Genomic DNA, 12,499 nt, shown 5'->3' on the forward strand with positions numbered 1-12,499 from the left:
ATACTATTATGTCCACCTGATGATTTTTTCTGTTATTTTAAATAACAATGTGGCGTGCTTCTATTAGGTTAATAATAGATGTGCGACTTACAATGCCAGAGCCACATAATTTATGATATTATTATTATAATGCCACGTTGCTTAAATTTCCAACCACTTATCGTCACGCAACTGCTCGAATGGTCCGTAGATTAAAATTTAATATAGCATTATTATACTGTGTTATCTAATCTCGACTAAATTGGATTTAGCGTTCACCAAATTTAGTTAGAAGCAATGAATATTTTTTTTATGGAAAAAGGAGGACAAACGAGCGTACGGGTCACCGGTTGTTAAGTGATCACCGCGGCCTACATTCGCTTGCAACACCAGAGGAATCACAGCAGCTTTGCCGGCCTTTAAGGAAGGTATACGCGCTGTTTATGAAGGTACCCATGTCATATCGTCTCGGAAACACCGCACAAGGAAGCTCATTCCACAGCTAGTACGTGGAAGAAAGTTACTTGAAAACCGCACTGTGGAGGACCGCCACACATCCAGATGGTGGGGATGATATCCTAATAAAATTTATGGTGTGTCGTGCGATGTCGTATAACAGATCACATCTATTAGAACTCAACTTACACTATAATTTTAAAACGCGGAGAAAGTACAAAATTCCTACTAACTACGCGCCTCTATAGGATTACTGGAAAACCAAGCGCAGGCAGCTATTTTTGTCAACCTAGCTATCCACGCACGCGGTAATAAATACTGCCAGTATTCTTGGTACACTTCCTCGTAATGATAGTTTTATTTAATGTAATCATACTAACTGCCGCACTCAGGGACGTTTAAAAATTTCTTATGCAGTTACTTAGTAAAGACATAAAATTTTCGTCTCGTGTTGTTAATATAAGTTATAAGCATTGTTTTGTTCTCAAAAATACTTTTTTTTATATATAGAAGGGATAAACGGTGAGGATAAGTGCTGACACAACCGCCCTTGTACATCCGTGAAATAGGCAACAAGAGATGTGTTAATACGTTTTTTTTTTATGGAATAGGAGGACAAACGAGCGTACGGGTCACCTGGTGTTAAGTGATCACCGCCGCCCACATTCTCTTGCAACACCAGAGGAATCACAAGAGCGTTGCCGGACTTTAAGGAAGGTGTACGCGCTTTTTTTGAAGGTACCCATGTCGTATCGTCCCGGAAACACCGCACAAGGAAGCTCATTCCACAGCTTTGTAGTACGAGGGAGAAAGCTTCTTGAAAACCGCACTGTGGAGGACCGCCACACATCCAGATGGTGGGAATGATATCCTAACTTGTGGCGTGTCGTGCGAAGGTGAAAATAATTTACTTATTGCCTCGCATGCGTTGTGCGCGTAACTCGAACACAAATAATAATTGATTATGATAACGCACAGACTTCTAGCATTTACCCTTATCTGATAATTGAATAAAAGGTGGTTTGCAAACCAGGAGTTGTGAAGATTAAAGACTCTATGGTATATAGTTCAAGGTAGCGACTAAAATATCATTGGTAGCGATGGCGTCATGGACACCTTGGATGGACCTTTATCTTCCATAAGATGACCTGGTGCTCCCCCGGGGTGTGAATAAAATTGGGAAATCCTAGACTTAAGGTTGACGTAAGAATATACTAAGGGCTTTTAGATGTGGGAGAGTCACGTTGCTGTCCTACGGTGATAGCACGAACGGGCTGGATTCGACCAGATCAGTACCACGCTTGCAATAGTGCAACTGGTATAGGCTAGCGTGGAAGGTTACTACCCATTACTCCATCTTTCCACCACAATAAAAAAGTGGTCTTTAAGATATTTTACTCTAGGACGGTACCGGCTCTAGCCTCTCCTCACCAGAGTTGGAGTGTTTTTCCCTAGTATTATTGCTTAGGCTGCCCGTCGTATTTTCGGTGGCGCACAGTACTGCTTATCGCTGAGGATAAATTTTTTAGGGTAGGGACCTGTTTACACTATGTTTGCGCGTAGATTTCGATAACGGCATCTGCATATTATACACGTGTGTCAACATATCCCACAGAGGTAACACAGCGACAGATCGTCTCATGGGGTCTCCAATCGGCAATCGACTACGTGCTTGCAGAGATTATCTCCGCTGAAAGCGTAGTCTTAGGCGACTGAAACGGGCACTAGACCACGAATTCCACAAATTCTAGCTCGTTAATTAGTTGATCATGTAACAGAGTATCAAAATCACGCGAAAACGCTTTAAATAGTAACTAAACATACTTTTAAAGATTTTCATAAAATTTTGATAAAAGTTCGAAGTACTAAAAGGAAGGAACTCGGAAAAAGTTTAACATGTTCATCATCCTGCGTCAGTTATGGTTTGGTGGGAGGTGTCAAAAAGGAGTAAATACTTTAAGAAAATGTATCAAGAGACCGCTTATATCGTATTGCGAAACCTCTTAGCAATACGGATTTTAAAAATTTACCTTGGAGTTTCTACTACACCTGGTCACAAGAACGAAATATCCAAGATTGGCTCGAAATCAACATTCCGGACTTTTGAAGAGTTGAAGACTGGCCGCTGCACTGGGCTGGACCCAGATTTAAACCCCTTGGACTACAAATTATGAATTATTAATAAGAGGACATGGACTGCTCTGTTCGACACGCCGATATCGAGTGTGTTAGCCATAAATTCGTGGCCAGACCGATTAAAGGCCTGCGTTTATGCTAAATGTAGTTAGTAACTTTGAAAATATTTTATTTTTATTTATACTGAATCTGAGGGTGGCAATTGTTCAGCAGCAATGGCGTGCAAAATGTTGACCACACTAATATACACTGGCCTTCAAAAGTAAGTATCACACTTTTAAAATTGGGATAACGTTTTAAGTTTACAAGATATACTTTCGAAATAAAAAGGACTCCAAAGAGAATTTAATTTTGTGCATAAAAACTTTATAGTCGGTAACCTTCCTTTAAGAATTGGCTGAAAAAAAACTTCAAAAACAAAACCATCCCTTTTTCAAAGTGGACGTTTCCGAATTACAATTTTACCCTTCACATTTTTCTTTCTGTTTTAAATTTTTTTCAAGATCGATGGGTCTTGTTTTAAAAATTTATGCTAAAAAGCACATAACATTTATTTATCATGCCTCTTTCAGCTGAAGAATGTGCTAGGATCATGGCTTTTCTGGAACTAGGCATCAGTATGCGTCGCACTGCAAGAATGGTGGGTGTGACGGTACGAACGGTCCAGAAGGTAAAGCGAAGGTACGAAGAGACTGGACACCATCTGAGGAGACCTTATAATGGCAGACCCAGGTGTACCAGTGCCCGAGAAGATCGTTATATTAATTCCACTGTGTTAAGAAATCGCCACCAAAATGCAGTTGAAGTCCAGCAACAGCTACTTCAGACCCGGAGGGACTACATTAGTGACAGTACAGTGAGAAGAAGACTTGCTGAAGCAAATTTGAAACCCCAAAGACCAGCGAGTGGCCCAAAACTCGAGAGACAGCATCGAGTAGCGAGACTGCGATACGCCCGTGAACACATGCAGTGGGATGAAGAAGAATGGTCAAGAATTTTATTTGCAGATGAGTCTCGATTCTCCCTTTACACTTCTGATGGAAGGCGAAGTGTTTACAGGCGACCTGGTGAGCGATACCTTCAAGCCTGCATCTCAGAAAGAGTCCAATACGGTGGAGGCAGTGTACATGTATGGGCTGGCATATCTTCAGAAGGTCGCACAGAGCTATTAGCCATAGAAAATGGCACCCTCACTGGGCAAAGATATGCTCAAGAGATTGTCAATGAGTATGCAGGGCCGTATTTAGCAAATATGGGTGATGGATCGATGCTGATGCATGATAATGCCCGGCCACACACGGCTCATATCGTACAAGTGTATATTCAGGAGGTCGGTATCAGCGTGATGGCTTGGCCATGAAGAAGTCCTGATCTCAACCCGATTGAACACGCCTGGGTTGAGCTTGGGAGGCTAGTCAGAAATCGCAGACCACCACCTACTACCCTCAGGGCACTAAAGCAGGCCCTGGTAGAAGAATGGGAGAATATTCCCCAACATCGGCTCCGAAACCTAGTGTTCAGTATGCCAAACCGGCTCGAAGCTGTAATCAGAGCTCAAGGAGGCAATACCAGTTATTAAAAATTAAATAACATGTAATACATTTTAGTTGAATTTTTTTAACACTAAACTAAAAATGTCTATTTTCATTGTTTTATCTTTTTTAAGTTAAAAATTTTACTAAAGTATAATTTTAGTTTCTAAGAATTAAAGCCTATAAAATTTGCAACAAAACGTTTTTGATCTTAAATTAATTTGAAAAGTGTGATACTTACTTTTGCAGGCCAGTGTAGTATCAAGAATCACGTCTTAATTAAAAATAATTGTCAAATTATTATTTGTTATATTAGTATTGTTATACTTTATTTAAAAAAACAGCAGGCAAGTTAATGATAAGATGAAATATATAGGTAGTATAGTTGCAAGTTGTCATAGAGCTTCCACAGTTAGATATTCTACTAAAAGACAGCATATTATGTACACATTGTTTCGTATACGCCGTTCCGAATAATACTAAATCACTACTCGCCGTCTATTAGTCACTTGTGAAGCGACACGTTTAAAGCGGCTATGTCACTCCTGGTACTTTCTTATTTAGATTTCTAAGGTCAACTCTCACCCAAAAGCCAGTAAAGAACGTTTCATCAAACTTACCGGAAATTGATGTTTGTATGCAGCCTTATTGTGTTTAGAGGGTTTATGTACTATAAAATTATCTTGTTATTATCATTTATAATCTAGTCATTCAATTGATCGCGGTTGAGAGCAGTGCTCGAATGCTTATATTCCTACTGATCATTTAAAACGTTACAAAAGGTAAAGTTTTGAGTTAATATGTTTATATTTATTGCTTAAGACTTATTGAAATGTGCATATAAATGTTATTAGTGTTAAATAAAAAACAAGTGAGTAGAAAAAGGGCTAATTTTCTTTTTTATTTCGGTTATTTCCAGTCTTACAAAACTTTCCTATAGAATTTGTAGTGTAGAGTGCTTAGGAATAAATGATAATAAGGCAGATTTTAAACAAATATTAAATTTTATCGACGTTTGCTATAAAACAAAATCTATACTACCATATATAAATCTGTAGGCTCTGTCTGTAACTACTTATTAACTTTTACTTTTTTAAATTCCTGATATGTATCCGTTTAATGACTGACTGACATCAATCCTACGATTAAGGACACACATAGAGGCAGATATTAATTTAAAATTGGAGTTGAATGCTACAGATTAATTATATTGTAGGTATTTACTACCGTAGTATCGCTGACGTTGTTACACCTTAAGGTAATTATAACATTAAAATTTTTAATTCTTTTGCGGGGGAAGCATTAGTCATTTGTTTACATTTTTCCATGTGGATGTGGGTTTGTGATTTCAAATTTTCCGGATTTTTGCCTGATCCAGAGTATTCTAATTCTGTCTTTAAATCTTTTGTCATTTGTATATGCAATTATATTATGAGTAGTAAATGTATCCAAAACACAACTACTAAACTAAAGTAGAAAAATTGAATTTTGGGCTTTTTTATTTTATAATTTTGTTATATAAGAATCAATCATATACCTAATTTCTCAAAACTGTTTTTTTTTAAATTTACGACTAGTTTTACCAATTAATTTTATTTAAAACGTGTACAGTTTTTAACTGACTTCAAAAAGGAGGAGGTTCTCAATTCGATCGGTATTTCTAATAATTAATTCTTCTTTAGTTCGATGCGGAATAGATGCCATTTGGTCCCATAAAAATTTTACATAGCTTGGCCCAATAGTTTTCATTTTATGAAAATTTTCAGTTTTTGAAGTCGGAGTAGTTTTTTTATGAGCTTATGTTATGCATAACAATGCTCGTGGGCGTTTTATTCAACCATACTCTCCTAGAGTTTTTTTCGTGCTTCGCGTGAATCGTTTCTATACGCACTATCTTGGAAATTCAGTTAAATGTTACTAGAGCCACGTATCAATGTGTTTATTTTTCGAATACATATGTACGTTTATGAGACGTTTTATAAGGTCAGCAACGCTCCTGTGGCTCCTCTGGTGTGTTTCCGTGATCACATACCATCAGATGACCAGAATGCTCGTTTGTTCTGCTCTTCCATTAAACAAAACAACATGTACAAATAACAAAACATAAAAACGATGGTTTAACTTACCATACTAACCGACAAATAAAGTCATGTTGCATTATTAATCTTATCTCACCATTCCAGAAAGATTTAAGTCCACGCTAGCAAAGAAGCGGGTACAACTAGTATTTTATAACAGTTTACAAAAGGATTATTAGACATAAAAATTGATAAATTGATATATTTATAATCCGATAAGTATTGATATTAGATATGAATAATAGCCCTACCTTCTGGCTTTCCAAACAAGTATACATTTATAAATTTAAGTGTTAGCTGCGATTATTATATAATATATATGAGTATAGATTTCAATTTCAACTATCGTTATTCAAAGTAGGATTTAAGATCACGTCTTATAAACGTCAAAAACTACCACCCATCCGACAACGCCTTAGACCTGAGAAGAATGCGCAAACAATTCAGCGGGCTTCTTTCTTTTACAATAAAATTTTATTAAAAAAAATATTATTTAAATAGCCTGAGGGCGGTCGCGTCATTCCTAATCTGTTGTATCATTAAGAAAGTTATTTATGTTATAATAACCTTTACCATATATTTTTTTTAACAATTATTTTGAACTGCGTAACACATTTGTTTTGTATATTTTCTGGGATTATTTAAAAGCATATACATCGAACAAAAAAGGAATAAAAGACTCAACTTAAATTAGTCTTTTAGACTCAAGTTTTATTAACTTAAATTATTTACTTTTAAACGAAACAAGTAAACTCATGTAAACCTACTACAGACATCAGCTCCTAACAAATACCAACTGTTCAAACTGTAACACACATATATCTACTGTAAGAAACACTAAGTACGATCTTTTATGAGGAAAATAGATATATTATTATTACTAAATAATAAATAAAATAACAAAAGATACACTGGCCTGTTGCCATTATAATTGTAATAAATTACAATGGCAATGGGCCAATCATCAATGGAACACCTTCATCAACGTTGAAAGTCGTACAACAGTCGCAAACTAGCTCCGTACATTTTTTCTCCGTAAATTCGTTAAATTTGTGTAACAATTATAATTTCAATTTGTTACTATAGTTCTAAATTTTATGTGTGAACGTTATCTGTGTGTAAATGTGAAAAGAAATCTGTGTAAGTACGAAACATAAATAAACATACAAAACATAATAAAACTTTAAAATTTTACTCACATTTTTATACTTTGATCCTCTCTACTTGCAAGTGAAAAGATAATTGATTCCGTCATTTTAATTAACATTTCAACACACGAGATAGTTTAAATAAACATTTTCGCCACATAACTGGACAAAATTATTACGAACCCGAACCCCGCTTCATTAAACTTTTTGCTTTTACCCTCATCAGAAGATGAGGTCTTTGTTTGAGCCCCTACAGAAAAATTAAAGGCAATAAAACATAATTATATATTTGCCGACGAATTAGCTCAAGGCTGTAAAAATTAACACAAAGAAAATATCTAAGAAAGATAGCACGCCCGCGAACACTAATCTTTCAAATCTCAGGTTCAGGAATCAATTACCTTTGATAATGTTAAACATAGGCATGCTGAAAAGTTTTTATAAGGCCAACTATGACGCTATTTTTAAAGATCTAGAAAATAAACCATATTTAGATAGATCTTTTGCTTGCTGTGACAATGTTAGGCCGCGTATCCACCTGCAAGCAAACTCGCGGAAGTCTTGTATAAGTTCTTGCAATATTGTTTACATATCTTACTAATTTCTGCAACTTATTTCTGCTATAAATGTCTAGCGAGAAGCTCGAGGATTATACCTACTATCGCAACCCATCGCGGAGGTGTTTACACACGAGAGCTTAAGGCGACACTAAATGCCAGGGACCTTGAGCGATATGAGTTCACGGCTGCCGGCCCGCCATCTATGTAACAAAGCCAATATATTCAAAATTCTTGCGCGGAAAACAGTTTATATGCTTACAATTCTCGTTATTTACTACTATTCTGAATAAATGAACCTACACAAAAAAGTACAAGTTATAAGAATAACTTTTCTGAGAGAAGTACCAAAAAATGCGTCACGCCATGCCAAAAAACTTGTTAAACTTCAAAGAAAAGTGGTAGTTGAAAAAGGCTCGGCAGTGTTAACTTTAACCAACAGCAAGCATTAGCAACCTACAAATAAGACTTAAGGATATGTGTAACAGGATAAAATAGTGTTCATAGCTCGAAATGCTATAATTTCACCTCAAAAACTTGACTAAAAACACCATGTTTGCGTGTTTTATGCTTACTCTTCACCTTAAGAGTGTCGCGATAGGAACTGTCGAGACGCGCACGTGAAGCAGCTGCATTAATAATTTTGCATTGTAATGGGCAAGGCATGTCAGTTATCATCAACTGAACTTTCTGCTCGTCTCGTCCCTTATTCTAATTTAAAAAAAATCTCAAATACATCAAGAACAAAAATAAACTAAGGTAAGGCTTAGTCAAGATCAACATATAGGGTGTAGCTTTGGTCACAAAAATACATGCTACGCAGGGTATTAGATGGGTTATTATTACTATCTTCGCGCCTCAATAAGGCTACTGGAAACCCAAGCGCTGGCAGCTATTTCGGTCAACGGATCAGCCTTGCTATCCAACCCGGTAATGCTTTTCGGTATTCTTGGTACGCTTCCACGTAATGATAGTTTTAATTTTATGTAGTCGTAGTATTGTAAATATAGTTATAAGATTTGTTTTGTTTGAATAATAAATAAATAATAATTAGTAAGAAATATTACTGATAACATAATAGGGTAATAAATAACATTGTGATAGTCGACGAGATAGTAAGTCATCGTGTTATCATAATTAATGGGCTATTATAATTAACAATCAATCAACGCAAAAATAGGTGCCGATGTAGTTCCCATAATCTAGCCGGCTTCCTGTGCAAAGGAGCCTCCCACTGGTATACAATTGCGCTCGTCACCTTGAGACGTAAGATGTTAAGTCTGGGCGTCATCAATAGAGCACGGCAATACTTCAAGCCGGCAATAATTCTAGCGCTCTACAAAGCGCAAGTCCGGCCACACATGGAGTATTGCTGTCATCTATGGTCTGGCGCACTCCAGTATCAGCTCGATCCATTTGACCGCGTGCAACGCAGAGCAGCTCGAATTGTCGGGGACCCAGTGCTCTGTGAACGGCTGGATCACTTGGCGTTGCGTAGAGACTTCGCTTCATTGTATGTCTTCTACCGCATTTATCATGGGGAGTGTTCCGAAGAGCTGTTTAACCTGATTCCTGCCACCGAATTCCACCTTCGCACGACACGCCACAAGTTAGGATATCATCCCCACCATCTGGATGTGTGGCGGTCCTCCACAGTGCGGTTTTCAAGGACCTTTCTTCCTCGTACTACAAAGCTGTGGAATGAGCTCCCTTGTGCGTTGTTTCCGGGACGATACGACATGGGTACCTTCAAAAAAAGCGCGTACACCTTCCTTAAAGGCCGGCAACGCTCTTGTGATTCCTCTGGTGTTGCAAGAGAATGTGGGCGGCGGTGATCACTTAACACCAGGTGACCCGTACGCTCGTTTGTCCTCCTATTCCATAAAAAAAAGTCTCATTTGCCCAGTAATTTCACAAGCTACGGCTCTTCAATTAGATTATGCAAGTATTATGTCAAGTATGAAATTCCTTTTTCAAACCATGGATTTGAGAAGACGTGTGCAATACTATAGACATGACATACCTTTCAATACTTAATGAATATTATAGAAATGATTTTGACAGTTTTACCTCTAATATGGCACTTGTGTCAAATGCCGAAGTTTCATGATTTTTAATTTGATTTGATTCAAATAAAAATTTATTAATTTAGGTGGAAAACGACACTTATAAATTTCAAAGTCACGTGTAACAATTGACCACTGGATGAGAAGAAGTGGCAACGGAAATATACTAATAATAACCATAACAATAGTTTATGCATCAAGTGAAATTTAATATATTTATCTTTAAAAGAAAGAGAGAAAAATGTATCGAAAGTGTTTATTAGCACATAAATACTTAAAATTTCAAAAACTATTATCATTTTAAGAATTTTGATTCTTAAAATGTCCAATAAAAATGTCTTGAATCCCAGAACTATTATTCTAATTTAACGCTGAAAATGGGGCTCCACCCAGCCGTAACTACATGGGGGCACTAACGCTGAAGACAGTGTATCACATACAATGATTTTTTTATAGAAATATTAGTTAAAATTTTGATTAAGTAATATGATATCATTCAGATACTTGATATAGATTCCTGAAAATTGAATTCTATTTTGATGTACATTAACATTAATAAAGGTACATTAGCATTTTTTACAGCACACGGAGTATTTATATTATGGCAAAACAAAAATGCAATTTACTTTCATATAGATGAGCTTGGCATTGGGCAATCGAGCGCAGTTATTTAGTTTATTTTGTGGTTTTTATTTTCTAAAAAAATTTTTAACAAAAAAGCAACCGACTACAAAAACACTATTACAAAACAATAGTTATAATGTGCATTAAAAAGTATAAAATAATCGCGTATTTTTATACAATCTTATTAATTAATCTAATTCTTGTTACGATTATAATTATTTTTGGAATCGGTGTTCTTCCGCCGCGACCCGCCTCCTCACGACTCAAGCACAACTCACCTATAACTATGTATATTGTAACAAACCTGTCTTGGATGACACCGACTCCAAAAACTACAATAATCGTATCTAGAATTAGATTAATTAATTAGATTGTATAAAAATACGCGATTATTTTTAGTCTTTTTAGTGCACATTATAACTATTGTTTTTGAATAGTGTTTTTGAAGTCGGTTTTTTTTTTTATTTTATGATTTTTAGTGAATTTGAAGTACACTAACTAATAATTTGCCTAAATATGTGTAGATATACTAAATTTTTCAATGCAGCAATGAACGTAAGTGCTTTGCAATTTGATTACAGACAGTCGTTAAGGAGTCCCATTGATCATCATATTCAACTACGTCAATTACTTGACCATAACTATGTTATGGTAGATGACTTAAATATCCGGATACCATAAAAAGATTCGGCCGAGTTTCGTTAATTTGCTCCTAAGAATTGAAGAGTTCCGTAATTAGAACCTAAGCAAACTCTCGCCAAACTATCTTTGAAGTTTGTCCTTTCCAATAAAAAAAGAATCATCGAAATCGGTTGGCGCGATATTGAGTTATTCGTAAATTTATCATCCACTTTGCTATACGTATGTATAGCAAATTTAAGACTGTTATGGTTTTCTCATGGATGCCATTGTCAGATCTGGACCAAACAAACACGGGAAGCACCAGCATTCAAATAAAAAAAAGAATTATCAAAATCTGTTCACCCAGACGAAAGTTTTGAGGTAACAAACATAAAAAAAAGAACATACCGACGAATTCCTCCTCCTTTTTGAAGTTGGTTAAAAATTATCACAATTTGTTATTATCAAACAATGTTGCTTTAGTGTCTAGAAAATTAAATTTCCCATGCATTATTTTTTATTATATTAAAATCATTATCCAGCATGAAATCCAGTTCGCTGTTTTGTACGATGAAAAAATACTGAATTTTAAAAATACTGCTTCTGTTTTTACATATTATCTAGTTTTAAACATATTTAATGTTTTTTTCATATTAGGTACATACTTCATGGAACTTAATTTTTATTTGAAGTTTTAAGAAATATAAGAATTTTCATTTAATGTACTATAGAATCCTCTTAACAAACATGAAAACAATGTAGTTATTTGTCATACTACCGAACAAACAATTTTCGTTTAATGTCCATAGAATCCTCATAACAATGGTGTAAATTGTCATTACGAATGATCATACAAAGTAAGATAAAAGTCGACGCAAAAGTTCACATTGAGAATGTAGAGGGCACGGCTAGAATGTTGTTGTGTGATATTATTAATAACTTGTTATTGTTTATGTCAATGTGGGATACATTGCCATTCAATTAAACGCAGTTTCTAGAGTGCGTGTATGATATAAATACACACTTTACAAAAGATAATAATTTTTAGTAATTCTATTCAAGATGTTGATGTCTCATTAATATAATAAAGTTTAAAAGCTTAAAGTTGTTGTAAGTGCTATTAGTTTTAAATAAGCAAAACGTGAGTATAAGAAAGATACATTTTTTTGGTATTTAAATTACTTATCTCTCAATGCCTATCAGTTCGTAAATGGTTAGGAACGGCATAAGAAAAATTTAAGGAAAGAGCTCGTTTTGAGAGAACAATATGATTTATATTGAATATATTATTGTTTTCCTTAT

At 35.5% G+C, this 12,499-nt stretch overlaps 1 protein-coding gene across 3 annotated transcripts in view; it reads left to right on the plus strand.

Moving 5' to 3' along the window:
* LOC126975670 (uncharacterized) overlaps window positions 1–12,499 on the plus strand; it is a 41,381-nt gene that overhangs the window by 13,080 nt on the left and 15,802 nt on the right. Inside the window, exon 1 of one of the 3 annotated variants that reach the window (XM_050823664.1) lies at window positions 4,815–4,885. The exons of the other annotated variants lie outside the window; for them this stretch is intronic. The gene's annotated coding sequence lies outside the window, so the exon portion shown is untranslated. Of the gene's footprint in view, window positions 1–4,814; window positions 4,886–12,499 lie in introns of those variants that run through there. 3 annotated transcript variants of the gene reach the window in all.

Source organism: Leptidea sinapis, chromosome 37 (assembly GCF_905404315.1).
Source record: "Leptidea sinapis chromosome 37, ilLepSina1.1, whole genome shotgun sequence".
Classification (NCBI taxonomy): domain Eukaryota; kingdom Metazoa; phylum Arthropoda; class Insecta; order Lepidoptera; family Pieridae; genus Leptidea; species Leptidea sinapis.